The 11,381-nt window shown below is 45.0% G+C and overlaps 1 long non-coding RNA gene across 1 annotated transcript in view; it reads left to right on the top strand.

The window, feature by feature from the left end:
* Nucleotides 1–11,102, top strand: part of LOC127525975 (uncharacterized) — an 18,156-nt gene extending 7,054 nt beyond the window's left edge. The window contains exons 2-3 of the long non-coding RNA XR_007933585.1: nucleotides 9,004–9,058; nucleotides 10,920–11,102. This is a non-coding gene — a long non-coding RNA (uncharacterized LOC127525975). The remainder of the gene's footprint in view (nucleotides 1–9,003; nucleotides 9,059–10,919) is intronic.
* Nucleotides 11,103–11,381: the final 279 nt, after the last annotated feature.

Here is an 11,381-nt window from a genome sequence, read left to right as displayed (position 1 = left end):
GAGGTCTGTTATTTAAGACATACAGCTCTAGGTTTTTAAATGGTACTGTACATCATATGAATAAGTGGAAGTGAGCAGAATTGATTTGGTTTTTAACTGGGGTGGCACAGTGGCAAGTGCTGCTGACTTGTGGATCCAAAGTCCCGGGTCCACAGCCTGTGCCCATTTATTATCTGTGAGGATTTGGCACATTCTCTCTGCTTTTGTGTTAATGTTACTTGGGACACCATTTACTTTTTAGGTTATCAATCGATCAGTCGCAGTGGGATAAATGATGAGGCCAAATGCTTGGGGTGCCAACCGGGCAGAACTATCTCTGAGCTTCATGTTGGTGAAATAAAGTTTTGTGGTAAGAAGAGGACAATGGAGGTTATTTGCAGGAAGGAGATTATGGGTTCGCTTTCTGGGTGGAGAGCGCTTTGAGTCGTGAGAAATGTGGTACATAAATGTAAAGAATTTTTATTATTGTATTGCTAACTATAACTCTGCTGGGGTCTGGAGCTGACATGATTGAGCAATTGTGTTTGATAGATAGATAGATAGATAGATAGATAGATAGATAGATAGATAGATAGATAGATAGATAGATAGATAGATAGATAGATAGATAGATAGATAGATAGATAGATAGATAGATAGATACTTTATTAATCCCAAGGGGAAATTCACAAATGCAAGGCGCCCAGCAAGTACGTTGGTTTCCTGCACCTCTTTAGGTTAAATGTTTTATGTTACCAGAATGTTCATAATTTACAATTTAAAAACAGCATAACAAGTAAAAAAAAATCATGAAAACCGTTAAATCCAATTCACGGTCAATTCATCTGACTCTATCTAAAGGTCCCCATTACTGTCATGAAATGAGAGTCCTGAAAACACTTAAATCCCCAAATTTTGGGTTTGGATTACCATCAAAAACCCCGATTAGAAACAAAAAGAGCCTTACAGAATCTTAATTAAAAAAAAAAAAAAAAATTAAAGATTTATTTTTGACCAGAAGCCAAAGAAGCTCCGTGGAGCACAAAAAAGGAATTGTCTGAGAAGGCAAGGCAATCCAAGTCCCGCCACAAAATCCAAAACAAAGTAAAAAATTCAGTAATCATGAACGGCACAAAGCGCAGCAAAAGAAATGAACTGTAGGGGACCCAACGGATTGATTGGATGGGGGGCGGTACCTGGCGGTGATTGGCAGGCGGCTCCACTTTGTTGGGGGACCGCCCACAAAACACGTGGGACATAACAAAGGCATTTTATAGTCACAGACAAAACCAAAGAATCATGCGCATAATAAACTAAAGAAACATTAACCCTTAAACCGCCACATACTTTTAATACACCCCCTGGATGCTAAACAATTTTTTGCTGCACTTTTTAAGGAAACGTCACAATTCACCAATAAAAAGTGAAATTTGAATGGAACACATATTTTGTTTTTCATGCAAGAACATCAAAATTACTGCAACCCTGATCATTTTACACTCTACCAATAAGCTGTAAAAACTATAAAAATAACTACCTCAGCAATCTATTATGTTATGTACGAGATGCAAGTGACACCATTGATGAAATTCAGTAAATCACCGAGTCAAATGCGCTTGAACTGGCTGCACGTCAGCACACAGAGGCCAACGCTGATGCTGACAGGCTAGTGTAGTGCAGCGACTAATCCCAGTAACAGTGATGCTGATTGGCTAGGGGGCGCCAGTGGTTATGAGCTGGCTGCTCAACGAATGTATGGCAAGAACTGATCAGCTCCAGCGTGCTGGCAAATTGCACAGAGAAGCGACTATAGCCGTTGCGGTGGTTTAAGGGTTAACATGAATGGCACAAAAAAACAAAAAAAGGACAAAGCAGACCAGGAACACAACTCTGAAACCCAGCCAGGGGAGAAACGCTGGCTAAAACATGACAGTCACACACACACACACACACACACACCAGTCGCGCAGGGCCAATATGAAATCCTCTACGAGGGATGTTCAGAAAGTTTCCGCACTTTTTTTGTAACTCTGTTTATTAAGAATTTCAAAAACAAATCACATCACTTTTCTCCACAGTCACCTTTCCTTTGCAATGCAATTTTCCCGGCATCGTACCAACTTTTGAATGCCATCGGCAAAAAATGTTTTTGGTTGAGCGCGTAGCCAGCTGATGCACCACTGCCTTCACATCTTCATCACATGTAGCTGGACGTCCGGAGCACTCTGCATATCCGTCAAACAAATACGGCCATTTTTGAATATTCCAATTCATTCATAGATGGCTCTACGAGAGAGGACTTTATCCCCATACTGGGCACACATGCGGAGATGAATTTGTGCTCCCGGCACTCCTTCTGCTCACTAAAAGCGTGTATGACAGAACACTGTTCCTCTTTACTTTCACAGCCATCTTCACCACAGGATGACAACTCTTAGGGCCGGTTCAGAATCCGTACGCACGCCCATCGTGGCTGCCACGCGTTCCCAGCATTCATTTTTCACGTCGTCAGAAATTATGCGATGCGTGCGCGAGTTGCAGTACCAGCAAAAAGTCAGGGGGCGCAGTGTGATCAGGTCGGAGTGTGACGTCAGGGTCTCTGTTTACTATCTACATGTGACAGAAAGCAGCATTGTGGATCGTAAAGGATTGATGTGCCTGTTTCGATGTTTGATGAATGGTTCGACGTGGTGACATACAAATGCATTTCTGGTGATTTTATATTCAAGTGTCGCATATTCCCCATCGTAATGACATGATACATTTTAAAAGTCCCACATCTTCTATGCCGTCTTTAAAAAATTAAGGACACGGTGAAAAGGTCTATTTTGTGATTAGAGTGGAAATTTCGGCTTTAATCTTGAAATGTCCACTTTAACCTCGTATTTTATTTTACCATTAATGCATACTGCTGTAAACGTCATCTTAAAACCGACCCAGTTGTTAATCGCTACATGCTTCTGGGGCTTCCTCCTGAACTGAGAGCAGCAATCGCCACACAGAATACATTTATGATCTTCCAGCTCTCTGCACATTTTGAATCCTTAGATTTATACTTGATATCACTTTCATGACGAAGTGCATGCTATATTTTACAGATAAATGTTAACTTAATTTAAATAATCCATCCATCCACTTTCCAATCCTCTGAATCCGAACACAGGGTCACGGGGGTCTGCTGGAGCCAATCCCAGCCAACACAGGGCACAAGGCAGGAACCAATCCCGGGCAGGGTGTCAACCCACCGCAGGACACACACAAACACATCCACACACTAGGGCCAATTTAGAATCGCCAATCCACCTAACCTGCATGTCTTTGGACTGTGGGAGGAAACCCACGCAGACACGGGGAGAACATGCAAACTACACGCTGGGAGGACCTGGGAAGCGAACCCTGGTCTCCAGGTCTCCCAACTGCGAGGCAGCAGCGCTACCCACTGCGCCATCATGCCGCCCCATTTAAATAATGAATACTGTTAATAATTACACATGTGGGGGGCGACACGGTGGCGGAGCGGTAGGGCTGCTGTCTCACAGGGAGTCACATTTCTGGTGTTCCTTGCCTGCAGTTTGCATGTTTTCCTGGTGTTGTTCCTCAGTGTGCTCCGGTTTCCTTCCAAAGACATGAAGGGTTGGGGATTTGCTGACGCTAAAACGACACCAGTGTGTGTGTGTGTGTGCTTGTGTTCACCTTGCGATGAGCTGATGCCCCGTCCAGGGATTGTTTCTGCCTCACGCCTGATGCTTGCTGGAATGGTCGCATCCCCAGATTGATGGACGTAATCATTAAACATCCATCCTTTTCAGAGATATTGTGGCAAGGTGTCCTCAGAATTTAATGGATGTTTCTGGCAATTCACAACACAGCGGAGCCGAACGTTGTTTTCTCACCGTGATGATGTCTCGCACTGCCATCTGGTGGAATCTTCCAGATTTACATAAAGTGTGCGCGCAAGTATAAACAGCACACCGCTTGCATTGCAGTTGAGTCCGTGTCGCATGAAGTATAAACCCAGCCTTATACTAAACTGCCAGACAGAACTAGTCACATGTCACTCTCAGACACGCCCAATTACTACTCCTCCCACCTTCGCCGTTTCCAATGAAAATATACAAGTGTGGAAACTTTTTGAACGTCTCTCATATAACCTAACATGCCCGTCTTTGGGGTGGGGTGGGGTGTGTGGGAGGACACGTAACCTCCACAAGGATAGAACTGCTGAGAGCGGTGGTGGGGGGGGTCTGGTTCTGTAGTATAATGTTGTGACACCTTAAGCACTCCAGGGACCAGCATGAAAGGATCTGCCTCACCTCACTTTGTATGTCAGGAGAGTCAGGAGAGGAGCAGGACAAAGGTCGCCTGGAGGAGGTTTGAAGAAACAAAGGCAAAGATTGGTACATTATGTGTGCTACTTTGTAAAAGCCTATTGTAAGAAAGAACACAGACAACTGTGAAGCACTGGGGCACCCATAGTCAAACCCCATCTTATATATGAACGTCTACACGTTGAAGTGTGTGTGTGTCTGTCTGTCCGGCCCGGAAGTGCGATGTTACTGCATGAAGCTCAAAGAAAGCGACTCTGTCGCCAAAGTGGAACCATTAGAAAAGAGAAACTAGCCGCTTAGACATCGTGATAAACCCTACTCTTTATGTCCAGGGATCTTTAATGACCACAGAGAGTCACGACTTCGGTTTTACGCCACTTCCCAAGGAAGGCGCCATTTTTACAGCACATTGTCCCCGTCACTGCTCTCTGGCAAGGGATCTTTTCATTGGCATATAAGAACTACGTATATTTGTGGCAATAAATCTGTTTATTGGCATCTAGAACTGTGTCTGTGCTGTTGTGTCCGGGGTCTGGAGTACCGTAACTCCCACTAGTGGTTCACAATAGACAGCATTAAAAATAAGTTTAATTGATATTATAGTCAATTCTCGTTATCCATGGGGGTTACGTTCCATTAAAACACTACAAATATGGACACCACAGAAACTGAGGCATTACAGAGAAACCACCAGGGGAATCAGGGTCAGGTGGACCTTCCGGCCTTCCACTCTCTCCCTCTTGAGGCTCAGTAACGATCATTCCATAGGTTCACCGACAGAAACCTTGCTATGACTTCTGCTTCATCGATCGCCTTCTTGGGATCCACATTCAAACCACAGGGTAGGCCACCCCCTGCTGACCTCACAAACCCCTCTTCCAGCAGCAACCCAAGGTTTTCCCTGGTTGGTCTCCTGTCCAAGTACCAGCCTGGCCCGAACATGCTTAGCTTCAGGGGGATGATGTGTTCTGGAGCACATGTGGTATGGCCGCTGAGTTATGCTGATGGCATATCCTTCTAATGGTACCTTAATTCAAACACCCAAATACTGTCTTGGGTGCCCGTAGCATTCATATCACAAAGAACTCTGGCTTAAATAGTTAACACGTTCTCCTGCGGCACCTGCAAGATGGTTGTTATGGCACTCTGGTTGAAAACCCCTGCTGTAGATCCTCAGATCCTGATTCGCAGGTTAAACTAGTTGATTGCTATTTCGGGTTCTGCTTTGGATTGCTTTGCCTCTTATCTTCAGGACAGGAGCTTCTCTCTTTCAGTTGGAAAATTTGTATCTGATACATCTGCAGTGTCATGTGGAGTTCCACAGAGTTCTATTTTGGGGCCTGTTTTGTTTTTTTATATATAAAATACTCCCACTGGGACTGGTTATTAGTAGTTTTAATAAGATGTCTCATCATTCTCATGCAGATGATGTCCAACTTTGTTTTTGCTTTGAACCTGATGACCTTGATAAATTGTCTGTTGTAACTGAATGTTTGACTGCCATGAAGCTAAACGAGGATAGGACTGAGGTGTTGCTTGTTGCTCCAGAAGATTTGTCCTTTAAGATTAAGCACAGTCTTGGAACCTTTGCTTTTCATATGAGGGTAAATCAAAATCAAAGCATGCGGGATTGCAACGTTGTTGTGCAATGTGCCCCAGTGAGATTTCGTTGGGCAGATGGAGTGAGATCTGTTAAAGTTGACCAGAGGATGGGGTAGGAGGCCCTTAGATGTCTGGGGCTGCATGCATGTATCACTGAATTAGGGGAGAATCTCCTGGGGAGCTTCAATTGTCATGTGAACCTGTAGCAAAAGCCCTCAAGAGGGTCCTGAAGTGGACCAGGACACAGCTTACTGCTAGCCCACCCTGTTGATTCCTGACCCATCCATTTTGCAATTACTGGTTTCACAAATTCACTGAATGGATCACAGTGTGTCTGGGGTCGAGAGGTGTAGGTATAAGCCATTGAATCCCCTTCATGTTGGGTACCGGGCCTTGCAATTGTTCCCCATGAATGAGGAATTCCCCAGTAAGTGCGGCATGCTGAAGTCCCTGCACTTTGTACATATCACTCGTTGTTCTTTCAGATAGGATGGTGTAGTGAGGTCTTCGAATTGGTCCTGCTGGGGTCACTCACACCCTTTTGTGCAGTGCCTAGAAGGCGATCGATAAAGCAGAAGTCATAACAAGGTTTCTGTCGGTGAACCTGTGGAATGATCGTTACCGAGCCTCAAGGGGGAGAGAGTGGAAGGCCGGAAGGTCCACCTGACCCTGTCTCCCCTGGTGGTTTCTCTATAATGCCTCAGTTTCTGTGGTTTCCAAATTTGTAGTGTTTTAATGGAACGTAACCCCCATGGATAACGAGAATTGACTATAATATCAATTAAACTTATTTTGAATGCTGTCTATTGTGAACCACTAGGGGGAGTTGCAGTTCTCCAGACCCTGGACACAACAGCACAGACACATTTCTAGATGCCAATAAACAGATTTATTGCCACTAATATACTAGTTCCTAGATCCCAATGAATAGATTTATTGCCACTGTAGAAGATAGCCTGGCTACAGACAGACACACAGACCCAGAATTGTCCAGAACACACTCTTTTATTTAACTGTCCCGCACACAATATCGTGCTCCAATACCCAACTCCACTCAATCCTTTCTTCTGCCACCTCCACTCCTCGCTCGCAACCTCGTCTTCTGTCTCCCGAATGGAGTGAGGCGGCCTCCTTTGTAGTGCACACGGAAGTGCTCCAGGTGTCCCATGATTAACCTCTGGCAGCACTTCCGGGTGTGGCGGAAGTCCTGCATAGGGACCCCGCTCCTCTTCCGGCAGCACTTCTGGGTGTGGCAGAAGTGCTATATGCCCAGACTCTGAAGCTGCCCCCTGGTGATGACCACAGACCCCCAGCAGGTTGAGCTTCTACGCTCCAAATCCGTGGCCCCGATGTAAACCAAGGGGGCTGCCCTCTCGTGTCCCGGAGGAGGTACTCCTGGTAGTGCACCCATTCCTCCCAGTCTTCTCATATAAAGGGCGTCCCGTCCGTCCATCACACCACTAATATTTTAATACCAGCAATATGACTTCTCCACTACTCTCCAAACTCTGACTCTCTGGGTGAAGAAGAGCAGCTTCCTTTATACTGAACACAGCCGTACGTCCAGTACCATCACATTGCATCCAGGAAGCACTTCCGGGTCAGGCTGGACCTCCCCATAATAGTCTCTGTCTGTCTCCAGTAGCTCCTCCTAGTGGCACCCGAGAACCCCAACAGGGCTCCCCACCAAAACTACAACTCCCATGCAGCCCTGCGGGTTTCCAGACAGGATGCATGCACGAGGGATGTGGCCACCCAATGTACTGGGGAAGCAATCTCCCCCTGTCCATCCATTATAATGGCCTCCCAATCAGGAAAGGTACCACTAACCAACCTGGTTGGGATGCCCGTCCACCCGCATCCTTCTATTTAAAAGGCCTCCCGGCCATGTAAAGAAGCCATCCCTCCCAGCCGGGATGCCAGCCAGCCCATGCTGTTTATTACACTATGAAATAAAAAGGTAATAAATAATAGGCTAATAAAACGAAGAGAAGTGAATATAAGATGTTTCAGATGCACGACGAGGTCCTCTCTTACTCATTTTGTAACTACATTGTCAGATGTATTGGAAGAGACTGAACTTTGTCCTCGACGGCCTGAGGGAGTGTGAATGCAATGACGTGCTTTCTTGCTTGAGCTGCACAACAGGAAGCACTCATGGCCTCCCCTTCTTCCTGCATTGAGAAAGTAGTAGTCTGTGTCTTGCTCACTCCCTCACTCCCCTCTCTCTCTCTATCTCTCTCACTCACTCACTCACTCACTCTCTCTCTCTCTTTCACGGTTTCTCACTCCCCCCTTTTCTGTTTCTGCAGCAGCACTGCCAGCTGAGACCTACTTTCATCTCGGCTCCTCTGCAAACAGCTTCTTTAAGCGCCGCTGATGCGGCGACTGATGTTTCCATCTCTCTCTCTTAGCCGGCCAATCAAAAAGCAGGGCTTACAGATGCTAAGGAAATATGATCAAGTATATAATATATGTATATTTTTTTTTTATTTTACCCCGCTGCAATGACTGATGAAATTGGAATAGCTCTCTTTACAACTGCCAACGGGGCCCGGTGAAGCTGGATGGTAGACCACTAGTGTTCTTTGGGAAGGCCTACATCCGTCTCTTGCTAGCAGGTGGGAAGAAAGCACGCTGAGACCCTCAAAGCCTTTTTTTTTTTTTTTTTCTGTAGCAGGAATACCGCTGAATAATGATGGAAATAAGCTGTGGTGGGAATCGATGGGGTGGTGGGCTTAACTGTTCATGAGCTCCACATGTTGTAGAACTTAGTTGTTTATAGATCTGTTATTTGTTCTTCGCCCAAATGCCCAAACAATCTGTGGAAGCTTTAATTTTCTGAAAGTACCCTAATACAATTGAGCCCCTTTTTGTTCATGCTTAACCCCATTATTTGTGTAACATTCCAACTGGCTTGACGTGAAGTGGCATGTTTGAAAGTGTGCAGCAGCCGAGGTGAACTGTGAGCAACTCTTTGCCGCGTGTTAGAGGGGTGGGCTTGGCGCCAGGGAGAGAAGGGGGGGGGGGGGGGGCTGCCCTCTTCTATTTAATTATTTAATTATTTATTTTTTTGTTTGTTTTTATTTTGTAGGGTCAGCCAAGCGAGGATGAGCTCTGATTAATTTGGGACTGCCGGCAGCGGACAGGTGGGTCGCAGATCTGTATTCTTTATTTTTTTGTTTTGTTTTGTGGTGCTCTTATGTGGTACCAAATACCTTTTTTTGCATTAAAAAAAGGGTGGAAAGGTTTGATGGAAAGATGAAAAGGTGGTCTCCCTTTTCGGTGGGCAGCACGCCAAAAAGTAAGCTTGTGATCAAATGTAAACTTTGGGTGAGGTGATGCCTTGAAGAAAAGTATTGTGCTTATAAATCGCCTGTTGGCCATACTGCTTTGTCTCCAGGGCTTTAGCTTTTGATTCATTGCTTTTAGTGTGAATGGCAGATTTGCCTAATAAAAAATAAAAAAAAAACAAGCAGTCTGTACAGTTTAAGTGTGTGAGGATTGTATTTAGTCCCCCTTAAAGTGTGGCCTGTGTTTCGGTACTGCTGAAGCCTCGGCTTTCCGCTTCTACCGCCTTTACTTAAAGAAAGGAATGAGATGAATAATCCTCCATAGCGTACTACCGCTATGCTGAGCCCTCTCCATTCACATTGTGACGGCCTGCCAGCTGATCAAGTCGCCCCGCGAATCGCATCGTAGTCAGAATACAAAAGTGTCACGCAGGTGCTTGGCTCATTGATTCGGCAGCAGTGTGTGGGAGGGCATCTTTTTTTTTTTTTTTTGAAGCAGTGTGTAAATGTCACGGGTTGCAGAATGTGGAAGAACAAGCTGCTTAACAGGAACTGCAGTCAGTTCTGATTTATTACATAAGTGCAAGATATATTTATACCTTCTGTGTACTGGATGGGGGAGAGAAAAACAAAAATACATTCAAATTTAGTCGTGCAGCTAGTGCCGGTGCTGCGACACCTGATTTCTTTTCTCTCTAGAGCTAGTTTGAGGATCTGAGACAATAAAGTCTCTCTCAGCCTTGGTTCCAGTTTGCTTTGTTTCTTGCTTTAGTTGTGGCACATAAGGCCAGATGGTGGTGTGGCTTGTCCAACCTGAGGGGCTTTCAAAATGCAGGACCGTTTAAGATGGGGGTTGACACTTTTACTTAGGGTCCTTATCTATTGATCTGGTTATGGATGGGTTGATTTATGGGATTAACACTAGAATCCCTGAAGCCTGCAAAAAAACTCGTAATGCTGGGCTACCTTAAATTCCCTCGCACCTCCTCGTCAAGCGTCTTTTGTTTTGCAAATGTGTCGATCAGCACTGGCAGCAGGCAGCCTGCTCTCCCATCCTCCCCACCGACGCAGCTGAAGTTTTCCCAGCTCAGGTGCGTTTCTCTGGGTGTGAGGTGTCTGGAATTGTAAAGGGTAAATAATATCTTGTTATTTGGAATACATACATTTCATGTGTGTTCCGTGTCTACAACGATCTGGGTAAGTGTAGGATGACAGGAAATGTGAGGCAAGAAATGCTGAACACGTAAATAAAACAGAAACTTGTATCATGTTATAGTAATATTTGACAAAATGCCGACGTGAAGTGTATAATGCGTGAAGACTGAAATCCTCGTGGTCCGTTTGCTGATTCCATTCAGTGCGTTTTCACGCACACACATAAGGTGAATAACCCGGTTAAGGCAGAAACCTGGTTTATTAATAATGTGCAAGTAATCCTCTGTAGTTTTCATTTGGCAAAACGCCGCAACGTCATTAAACTGTGCAACAAACAGTTAAACATCATTAGCGGCCCCCATGATTTTGAAAATAAGCATGACGCCTGTGATAATTTTCTTGTGTTTAACACATTTGTTTAGTCAAATTGACGCTTCATTTATGGGTTTCTGTTACCCGGATTGCATGCAGCACATTCTTTTCTGCTTGACTGGGCGACTGAGCCCTTCAAAGGACGCGGTACGTGTGCTTCTTACCTAATGCTGCATTCCATTTATTTCAGATGTCAGAGGTGGGAATGACATCACACCTGAGTCGAACATGTTCCAGTAAAACATTTAGAAAAACGATACAGACGCCTCCAGGAAAACATATGTTGTGCTCGTTCTTTTGGATTACAGACAACTACTGAACAACACATTATGCGGTATTTTGCACATCCAACCACTGTAGAAATGTGTCCACAGTTGGACGGGACACAAATAGGCAGAAATGCTAATAAACACTTTAATGGTGCAGCTTTCACCAAACATTGCGGTGTACGTCACCAGTTTGGATTGATATTATAATCTGACGTTGGACAAGCTCAGGTTTGAAAGTCCAGCCCCGAGTTTCCAAGTAGGAAATCCAACTACTGGCGGCATTCCAGTTGAAAATTCTCTCTAGGAACTCCTAGAGGAACTCTCTAGGAGTTCAAATGGAATGCAGAAACAGACCAGGGCTGCTGGAATAATAAGCGTGCAGG

This window comes from Erpetoichthys calabaricus, chromosome 15 (genome assembly GCF_900747795.2).
Source record: "Erpetoichthys calabaricus chromosome 15, fErpCal1.3, whole genome shotgun sequence".
Lineage (NCBI taxonomy): Eukaryota > Metazoa > Chordata > Cladistia > Polypteriformes > Polypteridae > Erpetoichthys > Erpetoichthys calabaricus.
This window is presented reverse-complemented; position numbering and strand designations above follow the sequence as displayed.